Below are 18,120 nucleotides of genomic sequence, written 5' to 3' on the forward strand. Positions count from 1 at the left end.
ACTCCCGCTCAACAGTCCTTACGTGGCTATGTGCACCTCACCCTCCCAGCAACGATGCCACACAGCCCCTTTTCTGCAGCTCCTGCTCTTGCTTTGTAGACAGTGAAACACACTGAAGCAGGTATGTCAGGCTGTGGTGTGTGTGCAAGTCCCCAGGGATCTTGTTAAAATGCAGGTGTTGAGTCTGCATGTCCGGGGGTGGGGGTTGAGCTCCCAGGCTGATTGCTCCTGGGCCTCAGGCTTCCCTCTGAGAAGTGAGGCTTTGCAGCCCCATTTCTGCCAAGGAGTTCCACAAGACTGCACCACAAGTTGCTCCGAGCAAGTGGGGTTCAATCCACAAGCGGTGTGGGAAACGCTGCACCTTGCTTTCAGCCTGGGAGACTCAAGGAGGCCCACAAGGATCTCTGAGAAGCTCTGTAATAAAGAAACCCCTCAAACTCTGTGTAATGCAGCACTGCTCACACAGATGGGACCACGGGACCCCTTTGCAGAACATGTGGAACTAGCCTTCCTGGAAGATGTGCAGAGAAACCACGGAGCAGGATTGTGGCCTTGTGGTCCTGTAGCTTAAGTTATGCCTCTTCTGAGAGCCATAGGCTCTTTCAGGCCTATTGTCCTGCCCCTAGCCTGGGACACATATTTGTTCACTTACTTGCTTGGCACTGAGTTTGTTTCTCTACCTTAACGGAAGCTTTATTTTCTGTGGAAGCTTTGTTTTTTATTTAGCATGAGGGGATTCTTATTCTCAGATCCTTTCAGTCACAAGCGAAAGAAAACTCTGGTCAATTTAGATTGAACAGAAACGGGAAGTTATCAGCTCACATAATGATCAGTCTTCAGGCATGGCTGGATCCAGGTGCTCCCGCCAGGTCCTAAGGACCCTTGCTGTCTCTTGCCTCTGCCTCCTTGTGTGTTGGCTTTGTTCTCAGGTGGAGTCCTTCTCTGGTGAGTCAAGGGGCCCCAGCAGTGCCGGCTGACATCTCTTTCTGATAATTCCAGCTGAGTCCTGGGGATCACTCTAGGCAGGCTGGGATCAGATGCCCCCATGAGAATCAGGACATGGTGTTTGCAGAATCCCATGGATCAAGGGTGCAAGGGGTGCTGCTCCCTAAAGTGATATGAGGTTGGGACCTGGGCCTGCCATGGTGCAAATTCTATGAGAATCGGTCAAGGTGCAGACTCAGGAAATGCCACATAAAGATGTGCTTCATAAGATACAGCGTGCACTTTATTTCCAGAGAGGCTTCTAGATGTGGTTTCCAGGTTCTTTACAGCCTTTAGACAGATATTGTTCATCAAACTCACAGGGAAAGGTTAAAGTTTGCCTTTTCACGATGTGTGAGAAAATAAGGCTTAACAAAGGATTCTTGTATATCTCATTGCTACGGAAGACTTTTCTAGTACCTCTCGGTACATGATAGGTGTGCTAATTTCACATTTTTTTTTAAATTGGAGTATAGTCAGTTACAATGTGTCAATTTCTGGTTGTACAGCGTAATTTTCCCATCATATATATATTCATTTTCATATTCCTTTTGATGAAAGGTTGTTACAAGATATTGAGTATAGTTCCCTGTGCTGTACAGAAGAAATTTGTTTATCTATTTTTATATATAGTAGTTAATAATATTTGCAAATTTCAAACTCCCAAATTTATCCCTCCCCCTCTCACCCCAGGAACCATAAAACTGTTCACTATGTCTGCGAATCTGTTTCTGTTTTGTAGAAGAGTTTATTAGTGTCTTCTTATTTCCTTTTTAGACTCCACATTGAGTGATATCATATGGTACTTTTCTTTCTCTTTTTGGCTTACTTCATTTCGAATGTCACATCATTCTTACATGCTCAGTGAAAACCCAATGAGAAGCCTGTTGACATAAAAAGTAATAACAGTACATCATAGTTTACTGTGCCCCTGTTACGTGCCAGGCTTTCTGCTGAGTACCTTATGCTAAATCAGCTTGATTAATCCTCACAACACCCTATGGAGTACGGCTAATATTATCCCCATTCTTCAGATGAATAAACCGAGGCTCCAAAAGCCGATATAACTTGCTTCGGGCTTTGCAGTACTTAAACGCCTGTTTGGTCCCAAGACCACGCTCACTACATCTCACTGCCTTCTTTGTGTGCCAACAAAAAGAATAAAAATGAAGAAATGCATTTCTTTAAAACATGAGGAAATGTTTTACCTTTTCTATTTTGACTCCTGGAGACCTTCTCAGTCAGGGGCCTAGACTGTTGTCAGTGTCAGTGAGTGGGGGCTGGGCGCAGGTCTCATGGCCGAGTGGCTTGGTGACTCGCTGCTGACCTGCTCAGGGCTGCAGCTCCTTTAAGGTGGCCTGAGTCCTCATGGCTGGACGATGGCTGTGGAGGCTCCAGGAGGATGGAAGTACCCTGGCCCACCTCCACCTCCTCTGTTCGGTGCAGCTCAGGGGACGTCACCGGTCAGCATGGCCATCCATCAGTGACGCCTCCTTAGGCTGGGGGGTGACTCTGTGCGGCAGTTCAGAGAAGGGGGTTCAGAGAAGCCCAAGGGCTGCTGCCTTGTGGGATGGGGCTCCCCTGCTGGGCTGCCGTCCTGGCCAGGTGCCTACTCTGTCCAGTCTTGATGGGCAGTAAAAGTCACTAAGGGCCTCAGAGAGAAGTCATTTGCTGACCTAAGGGACCGAGTTGAGTTTCATTTTTCCTAACAAAGCTGCTCTCTTCACAGCCACACCCTGGGCTCCAGCTGGTTCAGGTGCTAGAGTTGGGGGGGCAGGTGCAATACACTTGGGCTGTGGGGCTGGGGGTAAGGAGTGTATGGGACTTGCAGCTGCCCCTTGTAGGGTCTTCCTTTGTCTCACCCTGCCTTGGCCCTGCCTGGAGGGCAATGAAAAGGTCTAGGAACACTGAAGAGGGGCTGCGGGAATGTCCGGGTTCCCTGGGTGTCGGGGCTTCTCAGGTCAGAGGAGCACTTGCTTGGCCCCTGCTCTTGGCATGCTATGCAGGTGCCCATGGTGGCCTCAGCCTCCTCCATGGCTTACTCTCCTTGTTGTTTAAGACTCATTCAGCTTAAGTGACAAAGAACCAACTTACAAGGGATGCAACAAACACAGGATGTCATGGGCCCAGTTATCTTTGAGGTCCTGAGGAGTTTCAGCTTCAGGCATGGCTGGATCAAGGGGCTTGGGGCTGGTTTCAGAACATGTCTTCTGCCTTTCAGCTCTGCCAGTGTCTGTGTTCATCTCAGGATGGCCCTCCCCATGGAAGGGTCCATCGGCAGCTCCTGACATAACTTGCCTTCCATGGTCGTAGTCTCTTGGAAATGGAGAGCACTCCTTTCTGGATGGTTCCTGCTAGAATCCTGGGAAGGCTTCTGATGGGCACTGCTTGGGTTACAGGCCCATCTTTAAATCAATCGCTGTGATGTGGGCCTGGCCCGAGGCTCTTGCTTACCTCACATTTGGGGCTGAGTGTGAGGGTCAGATCCCCAAACTCTGGAATGGATTGAGGTTTTATGATAAAAACAAGAGGGAGGAGCAGCATGCTGGGCCGCCACACTCCACCCAGACCTGCCTGCCCAGCTGCCTCCCGGGCTCCTTCCTTGGGCCCCCCCATGCTTCTGAGATGGAATGCGGATCTCTCCACTCTCCCCCAGACCTCACCCTTCACTTGGGCAGGAATCCCAGGATCACCCCCTCCCCTCCCTCTCCACGACCCCCACCTCCAGCTGGTCATCATCTTGGACATCTCTGGACGTCACCCCCGTTCCCATCGCTCCACCACGCCTGACTCCAAGCCCTGTCTTTCGCTCCTGTGACCCTCAGCCTCTCCAAATCGGAGCAGCTCTTTCCCCACACAGCTGCCAGACTGATTTTTATAAACCACACATTAAATCATGTCACTCCTTTGCTTAAGACCTTTCAATAGTTCTTATTCCCCATAAAAAAAAAAAAATCCAAACCTGGAAAAAAAATTCAGACCCACCGTCCTGGCATACAGGGCTCCCCATGGCCTGACCTAGTAACCGCCAGTCTTGTCTGTCACTGTGTGTCCCTCATGCCTCCAACACTGGGCACTCCCATCTTAGGGCCTTTGCACAGGCTGTGCCCTCACCCCGACCACTCTTATCCTTCCCTCTTTACCTGACTCAATCTGTAGATCTCAGCTACATGGCACTCCACCCGGGACGCTGTCCCGGACACTCACGTGCCGTGTTGCATCCACGCTTCACAGGCAGCTTGTACGTGGCTATGTCTGCAGGGCCCAGCTCCACTGGGTGGGGCTCCGCTGGGAGCCGTGAAATGAGCATGCTCGGGGAGTGTGGTGGCCCAGCATCCTGCTACTGTACAGGGAAGAGTGGGGGACTCATCCCCAAGACCCTGTGCCCCCCATACTGGGGCTGGCCCACCTCTCCTTGTCTCGTTTGCTGCAGACCCCAGGATGGAGAACCGCAGGCCCCCTTGGAGAATGGCCAAAGGCCCCACCTCTTTTCCCGCAGGAAAGCACTTGTGCATGCATGTGGTTTTGCACGGTTTTCTTGCCCCGAACTCGGAGTTCATGCAACCTGAGTTCAAAACCCCTGGTCTAAATGAAACTAAGTAAGAGAGGGAAGCCCCTTTGGACCTGTTGGGAGGGAGTTTTGGAGGGCCGGTAAGGAGACCTTCGGCCAGGCTCTGGCAGGTCCCCATGAAGCCCTGGGCAGATCCTCCTGCCATGAGCCTCAGTTCACCCAGGTGGCAAGTGAGGCTGGATCAGCCATTTCTGGGACCCTTTTAGGGCAACTCCAGGTGTCTTAGGGGCCAAATGGGGACCAACTGAAGGGACCAGGTTGATGGAGGGAGAGATGGGGACCCTGGCCAGTCTATGCCCTGCCTCCCTTTATAGATTGTTGTCCCTCAGGACCACAGGCTCCTTGCTACTGTACCCTCAGATGTTTCTTCAGAGAAGCTGCATTTCTGAGTCTTGCTATTGCACAGGGAGATGGATCCAGTGGGAACCCAGTGGGCCCTGTGGTCCCCTGACCAGACTTCCAGAGGCTGATGTGGAAATGTTGGGGGCTGCGCCAGCAGCAGGGTCGTTAGGTGGGGGCTCCCAGCAGGCAGGGGCTGTCTTGGAGAACTTGCTGCCTTCCTTCATTGCAGCTGCCCCTGCCCCTTTCTGGGGCAGCCACAACCTCCTGGCCAGCCTCATCACCACTTCTCACTGAGTGCAATCTGTGGGCAGGGAAGGGACTTCTCAGGTGCGCTGACCTGTGGCTGCCATGGTGGAGAAGGCTGGCTGGTCGGGGATTTGTGCTAGAGGTGGGAAAGCCGCCGCCCATAGCCCCTCAGAATGAGGTATACACACCTGTGGTCTGAAACCCAGACTCCCCAGGCTTCAGCAAGTAAGGCATTTGAAGGCGCCTAGGGTAGCCAGAATCTTAGAGACAGCGGGTGGAGTGGTGGTTGTCAGGTGCTGGAGGAGGGGGATGGGGAGCTGATTCACAGGTACAGAGTTTCAGTTTTAGCAGAAGGAAGGAGTTCTGGAGATGGATGGTGGTGATCATTGCACAGCGTTATGAACATATTTGATACCACTGACCTGTACGCTTAGAAATGGTTAAGATGGTATATTTTATGTGTATTTTATCCCCCATAAAAGGCATCTGGGGACTGGTGGGATTGGATAGGTAGTTCAGGGGTGGAGTGGTGTCCTTTGCACCCTGCTCACCCAGCTCCCACCGCTCCGTGACTCTGTTCCCTGGCGGACCGGAGGCTGCAGCTGCCCCCACACCCCTCACCACCCGAGGCACAACCAAGTGCAGAAGGGAAGCAGTCTACTTTTTGGAGGTTCCTGCTGCAGTTCTGAGCTTCACTCTGATTGGATGGGCTTGGGTCACGGAGTCTCTCCATAGCCAATCACTGTGGCCTGGGAATGCCCTGTGCTGACTGGCTCTGGGCTGAGTCACATGCTCCACCCCTGACCTGGAATGAGGTTCAGGGGGCCAGGGGTGCTGGGACCACCTCCCAAGGCTGAGCAGCAGCTTTCTGCCTGCCTCTCTGTCTATGAGCTGAGGGTCCTGCACCCACGCTCCTGAGGATGCCCAGCAGCCAGCAGCTGTCCCTCTGCAGGGGGCGATCAGATCAGGGTCTATATGATCTACCTCTGCTCACTGCATGGACCCAATCCCTGCAATCATCCTGTGTGCCAGCCACCGTTGCCCCCCATTTTACAGATGAGGAAACCGAGGCTCCAGTAAGTTACTTGGATATGTGGGGCTCCCCTGTGTGGGTCACCTCTCCTCTTGGATCCTCTGGGGAGGAGCATGGTAACCTGACTCAGCCCCTCATGAAGGCCAGCATAGCTGGTCCCTGACCTCTGAGCCGGAGCGCAGGGAGGCCAGCTCTTTCTGGGCCATCCTGTCACATTGCCATCCAACACTGACTCCACTGATTGGTTGTGTGCTTCTGGCATTGGTTCCTCAGTGGCAGGATGCTGCTCGTGCAGGTGCTGGCCCCTTCCAGGTCCCCCCTGCCTGATGGCTAGCCTGGCTTCTCACCCCCCGTGTCCCCAGCACTTAGTGAGTGAGGAGTGACCCAGCACCGGGGGTGGGGGTAGGGGAAGGCTGGGTCCTTTGTGAGGACCACAAGTGCCACAGCCAACGTGAGCGGAGGAGTCATCGAAAAGCTCATCAGTTCTGAGCCACAAGGATGCCCTATGGCCTGCTGCGTCCACTCAGCTGTGTGGTGGCCTGAGCTGTGGCTGGGGCCTCCCTACTCTGGTCTCTGAATTTCGAAGGGTCGAGTATACGGGGAGCCCCTCCTGGGACCCTGGGGCTGCACTGGTGGGTAGATGCGTCCTTCCTTGCCCCTACTGCCCTCCTGCACTCGGGCAGGCTGGGGGTTTTGTGTTGCTGTCAGAACACAGCAGGCTACCGGTATGTGTGAGTGTGTGGGCACATTCCTGTACGCGTATGTGGGAATGTGTGCATGCGTATCTGTATGAGTGTGATGTGTGTGCATATGAGTGTGTGTGTGGGTATCTGTGCATATGCGTGTGTGCATTTGAGTGTGAGTGTGCATGTGTGGTCCGGTATGTTCCTGGCAGGGGTTTCCTGCAGGGGAGGAGACTGAGATGGGGTGGGGGTGCTGAGGGGAGAGGAGGACCCCAGCCCACCTTGGACCCTTCCTCCCCTTCCCTCCTTCACTGGCGGGCATTCTGGAATGGGAGGGCCCAGGTAGGAGCCTCTCGCTCTGCCGCGCGTGTCTCATAGTAAATGTCAGCTGTCCACCGGGTCTGCGGCGCTGCCATTAATATGGAGAAGTTATTACCAAGCCTGGAGCTGGCTCCTCAGGCTCATCCATGAATTTCAATTACCCTGCGTGTCTACTCCGGGGCCGGTGGAGTGGGGCGCACAGCTTCCGCTCTGAGGCAGAGAGAACTCTGGCGTCCAGGACCAAGGCTCAGGCAGGCTCTGCGCAGCCCCACCCTGCCCTGCACGTTTCGGTGGTAAGCGGACGTTGTGTGAGCTGGAGGCTGCCGGGTCTCCTGGCCAGCTTTGCCCTGCGCAGCTGGGCAGCCTGGAAAACCTGAGCCTGGGGGTCTCAGTTCCTTGGACTGCAGCCTCGCTGGGCTTTGGAAGGATGGGTGCTGGCAGAGCACTTAGCCCAGGCCCGGGGTTTGGGAAATGTTGGCCGTTTCTGTGTTTCGTTGCGTTGAAGGTGCCATCGGTTACAGGGCACATCAAGAGAGGGGACACTCCCGGTGGAACCGCACCACGACACCTCAGCCGCAGTCCCATCAGGTGTAGGCAGCAGCCACTCTGCCCCGAGGTGCTCCGAGAGGTGGGCTGTTTCTCCCGCCTCACTCGCTCTGCTTACTTAGTATGTGACTGGCTTCATCTGCTTCTGGGTGGCGACCTCTCTTTGATAAAGGAATGGGGTTATGATCATTTCTCCAGGGACATTCTTCTCTGATGCCACAGCTACACGCTCTGTTATCTCTGTGCCTGTCCGCACGCTCTGTAATTTTTCTGCGTCGTCGTGTAACTCCTCGAAGACATTTTGGACGGCAAGGGTCTCAAACACAGGAAGTGCTGACCCTGCGTGTAACCCAAGCGAAGTGATGGCAGTGTGAAACCCCATGGTGGGGCCGGTGTGCGCCTGGCCACACCTGCCACCTCACGGCGGCCGCCGGCCGCCGGCTGGGATAAGACCCACTGATTTCACCCTGAGTTTGGACATGGTAAATGTGAGAAATGTGTGTCTTGGAGTCCTGGACACATAGTTTTATTATGGTGATGATATTACAAATGGTTTCAGGGCCCATCTGAGAGCCAGCATGTGGTTCGCTCCCATGCTGAGGAAGCAGGGACTGGGCCATTCAGACTGGAGGGACTGGCCCTTGCTGGTTTTGTGAGCAGAACATTCAAGGATTCTTCTTTGAACCTGGATATTTTTGTTTTGAAAGCTGGGATGGGGGCCACATGGCAAATAGGTGTAGTTATGTCTCACGCAAGGTATGTCTAGGGCTCAGCGGCGGCCAGTCTGGTTGGGACAGAGCTTCTGAAAGTGTGATTAAAAAGGGGCTCAGGAGCTGAGAATATATATAATTTTCAAAATGAGTTATGCCACACACTGTCTCCAGTCAGTTGTAAATGAACCCGCTGGTCCGGTATCACAGATAAATCCTCTCTTTCTGTCGGTCTATTCTTGTCCTGGTACCGAGTTATGTTCATTATCAGAGCTTTAAACTCTAATGTCTAATGTGTTGGCTACTTGACAGCTGAGCCGTCCACCGTGGTAGCTGCAGGCCACTTGAGGCTATTGGCTATTTGAAATGTGGCTGGTCTGAACTGAGAAGTGCTCTCAAATGTAAAATACACACCAGTGTTCAAAGACTTAGTACCAAAAAAAAAAAAAAAGAATATGGAATATCTAATTGATAATTTTAAAGTATTGATTACAAGTTAAAAGGATAATAGTTTGGCTCTGTTGGGTTAATTAAAGTATACTGCTGAGGTTAATTTCACCTGCTTTTTTTTTTTAACTGCATGTGGCATTCGTGTTACATTTCTTGGATAGTGCTACTTTGAAACATCTGGCTGGATACTTCCCATTTCGCTGTTATTCTTCTGCAAAAATTTCTTGGCTGGTCACCTCTGTTTATTCCTTCAATTGAATTTTAGAATTGTTTTGTCAGGTTAGAAACATCCCTTGCAAATTTGATGGACATTAAATTAAACCTAGAAACCAATTAAAGGAGAAATGGACACAATTTGTAGTATTTACCAGGAACATGGTGTGTTTTCCGATTGATTTAATTCTGCTTTCCTGTTGCTAAGTAAGCTACTACACATTTTTCATAGGGGTCGCCCATTGTTTTAAAGCAGGGCCATTTCAAGGATTTTTTTTTTTCTTTTTCCATTGCGAATTGGATCATTTCCATCTATTGCTGGTATACAGGAAGGCTATTGATTTTCATGTAATTATCTTTTATCAAGCTCTTTGATTGAACTCATTAATTGTGATACATCTTTGTGAATTCCCTTGCGTCTTCTAGGTATACAGTTGTATTGTCTGTGGACTGTGGTAATTGTGGAGCCTCGTTTTCAATCTGTGCCATCTAGAACCTGCAGAGTAACATTAAATAGCAGCAGTGGCTTTGCGTATCAGTGCCCGCACCTGGCTCGGATGGCAATGCCCCCGGTGTTTCTCTGCTTAATATAATGCTTGCTCGTGGACTGAGACGGATTTCATGCTAAGGCAATATCCTCTGATTTCTAGTTTTCTAAGATCCCATTTTTATCAGCAAAGGAGCTGAAATCTAGATAAAATATGTCTAACACTTCCCCCCGCCCCCCGCAAAGATGCTAACAGTTCGCAGGGCTGTGTCTCCTGCTGTCCTGGGCCTCAGGGCTGCTGCCGGGGGGGCCTCAGTTGCACGCTTGCTGGCCCCGAAATGCAAGCCAGCCTCTGTGTACAGCTGTCACCCACTCAGAGGAAGCGTTTGTCGGGTGCGGGGAGCTTTGCTGAGGAAGCTGGAGGAGGCTGCACTGTCCAGCTGTGAGCTGTGCAGGTGGCTCCCTGTGGAGCAGGGACTGGTTCCTAGAAAGCCCACATGTGGGGGAGTTGACAGGCCAGGTTCCCTTCCTCTCAGTGATGTCTCTCTCATGCTCTAGTTCCTCTGGGGCAAGCCTCCTGACTCCTCCTTCACTGAAGGCTTTCTCCGCCTCTCTGAGCCACTGGTACCTGGCCACACAGGCCCCCTACATCGCACTCTTACCTTTGTGTCCACACGCGCCTTTCTAGGAGGTCTTTTTCCAAATTCCTCTTAGAGGAAATCTATGGCCCGTCAAAATAAACTTGTTCTCCATCATGTTATCTGTCCCCCCCCAAGACAGGCAGGGGTTTGGGGCAGCTGTGAATGATGTCCCGGGCAGGACCTGGGGGTCAGGAGGCAGGAGGTCAGACAGAACCAGGTTGGGGGGCCTGCACTCCCCGTGCTGGCCTGTGACCCTCAGTTTCTCCACTTTCAACGTCACCTGCCTTGGAGGGTGTGTGTCTGTGAGGTAGTGACGGGGCGTGAGGCTGTCTGGCCTTCAGTCCAAAGGAATGTCGTGGGGGGGTTGGGGTGGAAGGTGATGATGGCCAGGGAAGCTGCCTCTGGGCCGCTGGACCCTGACCCTCTGTGCCCGGGGTCCCTCACCTGGGAGAGGGAGCACAGCCCCTTGCACGGCCGTCCCAACGACTCACTGTCCACACAGCGGGCACCTGGGACTCGGCTGCAGACCCCGTGGGCAGTGTAGGCGTGGGGGGTCCTCCTTCGTGCTCCTTGACGCCCCGAACCACACTGCAGGCCCTGTGAGGCCCCTGGCCCTCTCCCCTCCCCTCTCCTCCCCCCTGACCATTAGCCACTGGTCTGAGCTCACTAGCCCCAAGCTGAGGTCTGGGGGCCTGGGTTTGTGGGTCTGTCACAGCCTGGAGTGGCTGGTCCGAGACCTGCATGTGTAGAGTGAGGACAGGTCCCCGGCAGGGCCAGGGCTCAGCTCAGCGGGCAGCGCCTGTTTCCTGAGCAGCTTCCAGATGCAGCTGGAGAGATGCTGTCATGGGAAGGGGTGTGGGGGGTGTGGGGTGGTGCCAGGTCCCCACTCAGAGCCCCCTCCCTTCCCTTCCCTGCCTTCCGCCTCCCCCTTCCCTCTCCTTGCTCTCTTCTCCCCTTCCTTCTCAGAGTGAGGGGAGCCCCCTTAGTCACCTTGGTGACGCTCCCGGGGTGACCTTCCTGGGCAGGGGGTTCTTCATCACTGGCCGCACACTCAGCCCCAGACTATAGTCCTAGAACCACCTTCTGTGATGCTCACAAGCCCCCACTGGCAGCAGGCGCACTCCGGGGTGGGGACATTGTCCCAGTGTACTTGGAGGAAAGCAGGGCTCAGAGAGGGGCAGTGACCTACCCCAGCTCACACAGAGTCCAGAGCCTGGGCTCCTGCTGCTGCAGCTGGAGCTCTAGATAAAGGCTTGGTGGTCCTCCGAGGCACACATCCCCCCCCCCCCCCCCCCCCGCCACCCACACAAGCAGGGTTAATTGCTGACAAGGGAGGGCTGAGTTCTTGGTGCACTTCCCAGCAAGCAGGGTCAAGGCCTCACCCCGCCTTACCAGAGCAGTCCCCGCCTCAAATAGAGTGGCCTGGCCTTTGGGTGCCATCTTTCCTGCCAGGGTGCCCGGGCCCTGGCTGGCTGTGTCCTTACTGGGAAGGCTGGTCAGATGAGGCTGTGTTCTGCCCCAGGGCGGCCATGCAAGGTTGTGCAGGTGGTGTCCCGCACAAGGGCACCTGGGCAAGGGGACGAATGAGGCTGTCTTCTACTCAGGATCTGGGAGTGGATGGAGCAGAAGGCAGAGGGTGGCCAGAGGAGGGTGGCCAGAGTTGGGTGGAGACGGTGGACACCAGAGGGGAGGGAAGCGTGGGCCGGGCGTCTGCCCTCACCATCAAGGTCGCAGGAATTGCTGCATTCTCTGCGGGACCTGGAGCACGAGAATCAGAGCCAGGGCCAGTCGCAGGGGGCTGCTGGCTGAGGAGGCTCTGGTCATCTGGACGATGCGGTGGGACGGGGCAGGATCGGGGAGGGCAGATGGAAGACTGGCTCTGTTCAGCTGCCAGCCGTCCTGTTGTGGGGCAGGGTCCTCAAAGTCCTCCCCAGCCTGAAGGTGCCCCTGGTTCTTGTGGGATGAACTCGGCTCCAGGGCAGGGCCTGGGCTGGGCCCCTCCGTGCCTTGCTCTGGGTTAATCGTGTGGGTGTGGATCTGAGCGCATTGTGGCTGAGACTCCCGCTAGTGTGATTAACTGTAGTTGCTCCGCTCCCGCCCGCCCCTCCTCCTCTGAAGCTGGCTGGTCCTCCTCGGGCCGGGCATTAACCCTTCGTGAGCTTGGGCAGACCGACACTCACTGAGTTTCTTTTCATTTTACCTTGCTGACTTGTGTTTCTTTCTGCTCCCCTCTGCCAGGCCCCTCCTGTGGGTGTCTTCTGTTTATTTAGGCTGTAGAAGATAATCAGCCTTTCAAAAAAGTGCTTCATATGTTTTGATTTTTTTTTCTGATTTGAATTTTAAATATTTAACTTCTTTAATTCAAGTGGAGTGTGCTTCCTGTACCAAATAGGGTGTTGTTTTTTAAGTATTTATATTTTTTCTAAATTGCCACCCCGTGGTCTCAGCACTCATTTACTAATTAACCCCTTTCCTCCTGACTTTGGGATGCGCATTTCTTCATCTGTGAAGTTCGTGGAGGTGATCTGGCTTATTTCTGGCCCCTTTCTTGTCACCTACACTGGGATCTTTAATTACCTTTGCTTAATGATATGTTTTAATACCTGATAGGGCAAGTATCACCATCATGACTTAAAAAATGTTTTGGCTTTTTTTTTTATCCATTTTCCAAGTGGATTTTGGGTTTGTTTTCTTATGATCTTAAACAATATCAGAAAAGGATCTTTATTTTGGATGACATTGCATGCTTCAAATAGCGTAACAGTGTCCAGCCTACGGCAGGACCTCAGCAAGTCTTTGCTGAACAAGTGAATGACATCTTCATGATGGTTACTTTTCTCAGGGAAATAAGGATATTAATTCTAATCTTTTCAAATAGATCCCAGTAGGTTTATTACTAAGAGGTAGAATTTTATTGCCATTGTGAATAGGATTTCTTCCATTAAATTTTATTGTAGATTATTATGGATTCTATAATGTCTAGGAATGTTTTGAATCTAGGATACAGGAGGTGATTACTTACTCAGAATACCTGGGACCTACTTGTTCCAGATTAATAATATTCTCAGAGTTTGGACACTTTCATTCCCAAAGAGCCAACGGGACTAAAAGCAGCATGTCACAAAGTACATACACACGTGCGCAGCCGCAGCTGAACACCAGACAGCCACCACGGACCTGGCAAGCCCAGCTCCATCCAGGTCCCACCTGTTTCTTGTCATTTGTCCCAAACTCGCATCTTCCTCTTGCGTTTCAGCAAAATCAGTCTCCCGTTACCACAGTGGCACAAATGCAAAACATGGGCAATCACAAAAAAAACCCTTTAAAGGTGAACCTCTCTAAAGGTAAAGGCTACTTCCCATGTCTGCATTCCAGAGGCGCAAGTTTCTATCTTTATTTCACATCTAGGCATTTTCACCAACTTCCATATTATTAGTTTTGTCCTTTTTTGGTGGATTTTTGGGGTGGGGGGAGTAGGGGAGGATTTTCTAAGTATGCAGTTGACTTCTACAATTTATAATATTTTGATGTCTTCTTTTTCAATATCGATTCATTTTATGTCTCATTATATTGGTTAGAGTGTAATATTGAATTCTAGTAATTTTGTGCGGGAGCCACAACCACGTCTTCAGAGCACCTGGCCCGCCGCCGTCTCAGGACCAGGTCTTGCTTCCCTGCTGTGAATGCCGCAGGCGGCAGACCCAAGGTGGACACGTCTGGGCCTGTGACCCCTCTTCTTCACTCCCCTGTGGTGGGGCAGCTTTTCTTTTCCTCTTCTGTTGCATCCAGCAGAGCTTGAGCAGAGGACATGCCGGGGGGGGGGTGGTTTAGGGGGGGTGGGTAGCAGTGACTGGCGGGCCCCCATTAGGTCAAGGAGCCTCTCTCAGCCCGGTGTGGCTTGTTAGGTGACCCCCAACAGCCGGACAGCAGTGTACCTTGGGCAGGACTGTTAGCAGGGCTGGCAGGAAAACGCCTGTCTTTGGAAGACCATTGTGAGTTTCAGCTGAGGAAGTGGTTCCGTGAGACCCTTTCAGGTAGACGCAGAGGTATAACCCGGAACTCAGAATGATTTTGGACTTCACAGCCCCGTTTGAGTCCCTGCCTTGCCCCTTACAACGAGACGATTTCTGGAGCTCCGTGTTTTCATTGTGCAGGGCGGAGTTTGCAAACTGGCGGGCTGCGCGCCACGTCCACCCACAGACAAGTTTTGCTTGGCCTTCTTAGTGTTTGACAAATTTCTCCAGAGCTCCAGATTTCCAGTTTCTCCTGAGAACCTGGGGCATCTGCGAGGCCTGGATTCCCCAGGGCTGGAGCGGAGCAGGGCCAGAGCCCCCCAGAGGGACCCCGCAGCTTTGGGCAGCCCCGCAGTCTCTGCGGCTCCCTGTGATCCCCCCCAAGCCCGCGCTCGCCTCACTCCCGTTCATCTCCCGCGTGGCCCCCGTGTCGGCCCCTGAGACCCTCTCTTACACTGAGGTGGATGCCGCAGGGGCCCAGGAGCCGGTCGTTTCTTCCTCCCGCCTCCATCTCATGATTTCAGTTCATGGACTATCGTCTCTGTGTGGGGCTTGATGCTCTGAAGTCAGACGTAGTCCCTCCCCGTGTTCGATCCCGGCTCCTCACAGAGCCGCGTCCTGTGTCGCATCTGTGGAAGGTGAATTTGATGGCAGGGAGTCCTCTGGTGGGCTGTTGAAGTAAGGCTGGCACTTGGCAGTGAATGGTCCTTGTTCCTGCGAGGTGGTATTCTGCTCAGGGCGCTGCTAGGAGGAACCAAAGTGTGAAACATCTTGGAGACGCAGAAAGTGCGGTGCAGATGTTAATCACTTCTGGGTGCTCAGTGGGCTGGGCTTGGGCTGGGTGTGGGGAGTGGGCAGGCAGGGCTGGGGGCCGGCAGGCCCCTGGGTCGGATGCTCTCCCCGCCCCAGGCTGTAAGCAGCCTGGGACTTGTTGCCAGATGAGGCCGTGACTATTCTGAAATGGAATTCTTGGGTCAGAATAAGGAGAACAGATGTTTACTGGACGAGGCCAAGAGCCGCTGACATCACCGAGAGCCCGTCAGGACACGGACTGAGGCCGAGGGTCCTCCGTCCCTTCCTGCCGACACAGCATTCCTGGGGCAGCTGCCAGGGCTGGGGGGTGTGGACACACACACACACACACACACACACACACACACACAGGCAATCACGCCTGCGCACATGTAAAGCACACACGTGCAGGCCATTTCTTCCACCAAATCCTCCCCACCTGAATACAATTAGCCAGGATATGGAAAAGATTTCCAGCCTGGAAGGGGAGAAGAGCGTCTTGTTGGCGGGCAGGCCGGGGAGGGGAAATGCAGGACTGGTTGGTGAGTGGACTCTGCAAGACAGAGGAGCGGCTTTTGTCGGGGAAGAGCTGTCTGGAGCCACTGACCAGGGAAGGGAGGGGCACATGTCCCTTCCTCCCACCATCCCCTATAGAGGAGAGCCTGTCCGCTCATTTCTTCTTTGGATGTGAATCTTGGAAGGTGTCACTGAGAGTCTGCTGGGGCCTTGGTCCGGCCCTCGACCAACACCTGTGCAGCTGGTGCCGCCGCCCTGTCCCTCCCCAGGTCTGGATCCCTGCCACTGCAAGTACAGAAGGCCCAGTGTGAACCAACTCAGGCCAAGATGGGGAGCTCAGGCCTCCTGTCCTGTTTCAGCTCCTCTTCCCTCCTCCTTGGCTTGGCCTCAGCAGGCTCTCCCCAGCCCCGCCTGGCACCAACTCCCAGCCCTGCAGAAAGCCATTCTCCCCTGGGGTTTTAGTAAGGGTTCTGAGGCTGGTTCTTATTGGCTCAGGCTGGGTCATGTGTCAAGCTTTGAGCAATCATTGTGATCAGGGCAGGGAGCAGGGATTCCCGTTGGCCAGGCCTGGTCCTATGACCACCCCCGGGGTGGGGGTCACATGCCAAGCTTTAAGCGAGTGGCTCTGGGAGGGGCAGGGAGCAGAGCCGCCTCACATGACCACTGGCTCCAGCGGCTGGAGGCTTGGACAAGGAGGGCTGGGTACCCGGAAGAAGGCCAGGCTGCTGTTGCTGGGGGGAGCCGCAGGGGCTCGCCTTCCCTGTCTCCCGGCCCTCTGCCCGTCTCATCCCTGCTCCTGCCTCCCATTCCTCCTGCCCCGGTCTGCCTTGCCTGCCCTCTCCCCGAGTGCTCCCAGTGGCTCTTCTTCATCCACCGGGTGAGGCCCAGGCCCTGAGACCAGCATTCGGGACCCCTCGTGACCACAGGCCTCAGGACCAGTCAGCATTTCTGGCTTGTTTTGCCCACCGTATCCTCCCTCTCTTCCATCCTGTGGGCCTGGAGCAGAGCTCTTAGGGGTCGTCCGTTCCCATCAGATGTCGGCTCTGCCCATGCTGAACACAGCCCTTGTCGCAGGACTGGGGGGGACGGATTGTCTAGGCTGCAGTCGAACCTAAAAACCATCTGAGGGTGAGAGGTTTTAACTGAGGCCTAAGACAAGTCAAGGGTGCGATTGGGTGAGGATGCGGGGGCCCCGTGGGCCCACCTGGGGTTGCATTAGCAGAGCGGATGGAGCGGGGGTCTCCAAGGATCTCTGGGCCTTTGTCTTTTTTTTTTTTTGGTTTTACAGTTTTTAATCAGAAATGAACCCCTTGACATGGCTATCCAAATCTCAGACTCACAGACATGTTTTTCTTTCTTATGAGTCATACATTTGAAATATTTTTGTATGATTTAGAAACTATCAAGGAACTTCGACCCCAGGCCATTCATTAACTTCTTTTTATCAAGTATTTTCAGTCTCTTTTCAGGGCAGGTACTTTCCTATGAGCAAAGGATTCAGAGACAAATGAAAATTGAGTTGGCTCAGCCCTCCTAGGACTTGCAGTTTAGTAAAATTATGTCTCTTCTGCCCAAGAGGTGTTCCTCTCCCCTGACGTGACTTACATGACCTCCAGGTTTGCCAAACTTAGGTGAGTTCAACTAGATAGAAGCCAATTGTTACGTTATGGAATATTTTCATGGAAACAGAACAGACTGAAAAAATCCATTTATTCATATGTTTCCTTTGGCAGTTGATTCTGTTCAAATTGATGAAATAAGCAAAATTCCGAACTTTTCACAGGCATTTTGACCTCAGTCATTCTCAGATCTGTTCAGCTTTGTAAACATAGGCCTTTGTCTTAAGTGCTGAGAATCCTACATGCCTGGCCAACTCCTCACCGCCCCCCATTCCAGGAGACCTTTCCTGGCTCTGTCGTGGCAGGCGACACCTCTGCGTCTCCGCTCCCGTCTCCTGGCCTGCCTCCTCCTTGCCCGTTCTGTGTCAGGAACCTTCTTGACAGTCTGCTGAGGCCCATGGACCCTTTATCAGAATGATGCTTTTAAGGCATAATTTTAAATGCCTTTAATTTAATTTAAAAAAAAAAAGAACACAAATCCTATTGAAATAGAGCTAGTAACACTGAAAAAAAGTATAGTACAGCAGTACACGTGCTTTTTAGTTTTTTATTGTCCTTGTGCCTTTTTTGGCAATTGCTTTATTGAGATATAATTCATACACCATACATGTCACCCATTTAAAATAAAATCCAGTGGCTTTAGCATGTTTGCAGAGCTGTGCAGCCATCCGTTATCTTCTAGAACACGCTTGTCTCCCTGAAAAGAAGCCCCATGCCCTTTGGCTGTCACCTCCAATTGCCCTGCTCCCCGAGTCCCTAGGAACCACTGACCTACTTTTTGACTCTCTAGATTTGCTTCTCCTGGGCTTTTCCTATAAATGGAGCCACACAATATTTGTCCTTTTGTGTCTGACTTTTTTCAGTTGACATCATGTTTTCAAGGTTCCTCTATGTGTCAGAACTTCATTACTTTTTATGGACAAAACAATATTCCATTGTATTCCATGTTTTAA

At 52.8% G+C, this 18,120-nt stretch overlaps 1 protein-coding gene across 3 annotated transcripts in view; it reads left to right on the forward strand.

The window, feature by feature from the left end:
- ADAMTS2 (ADAM metallopeptidase with thrombospondin type 1 motif 2) overlaps nt 1–18,120 on the forward strand; it is a 205,553-nt gene that overhangs the window by 4,343 nt on the left and 183,090 nt on the right. The window lies entirely within an intron of this gene.

The sequence above is a fragment of the Camelus ferus genome, chromosome 22, assembly GCF_009834535.1.
Source record: "Camelus ferus isolate YT-003-E chromosome 22, BCGSAC_Cfer_1.0, whole genome shotgun sequence".
Lineage (NCBI taxonomy): Eukaryota > Metazoa > Chordata > Mammalia > Artiodactyla > Camelidae > Camelus > Camelus ferus.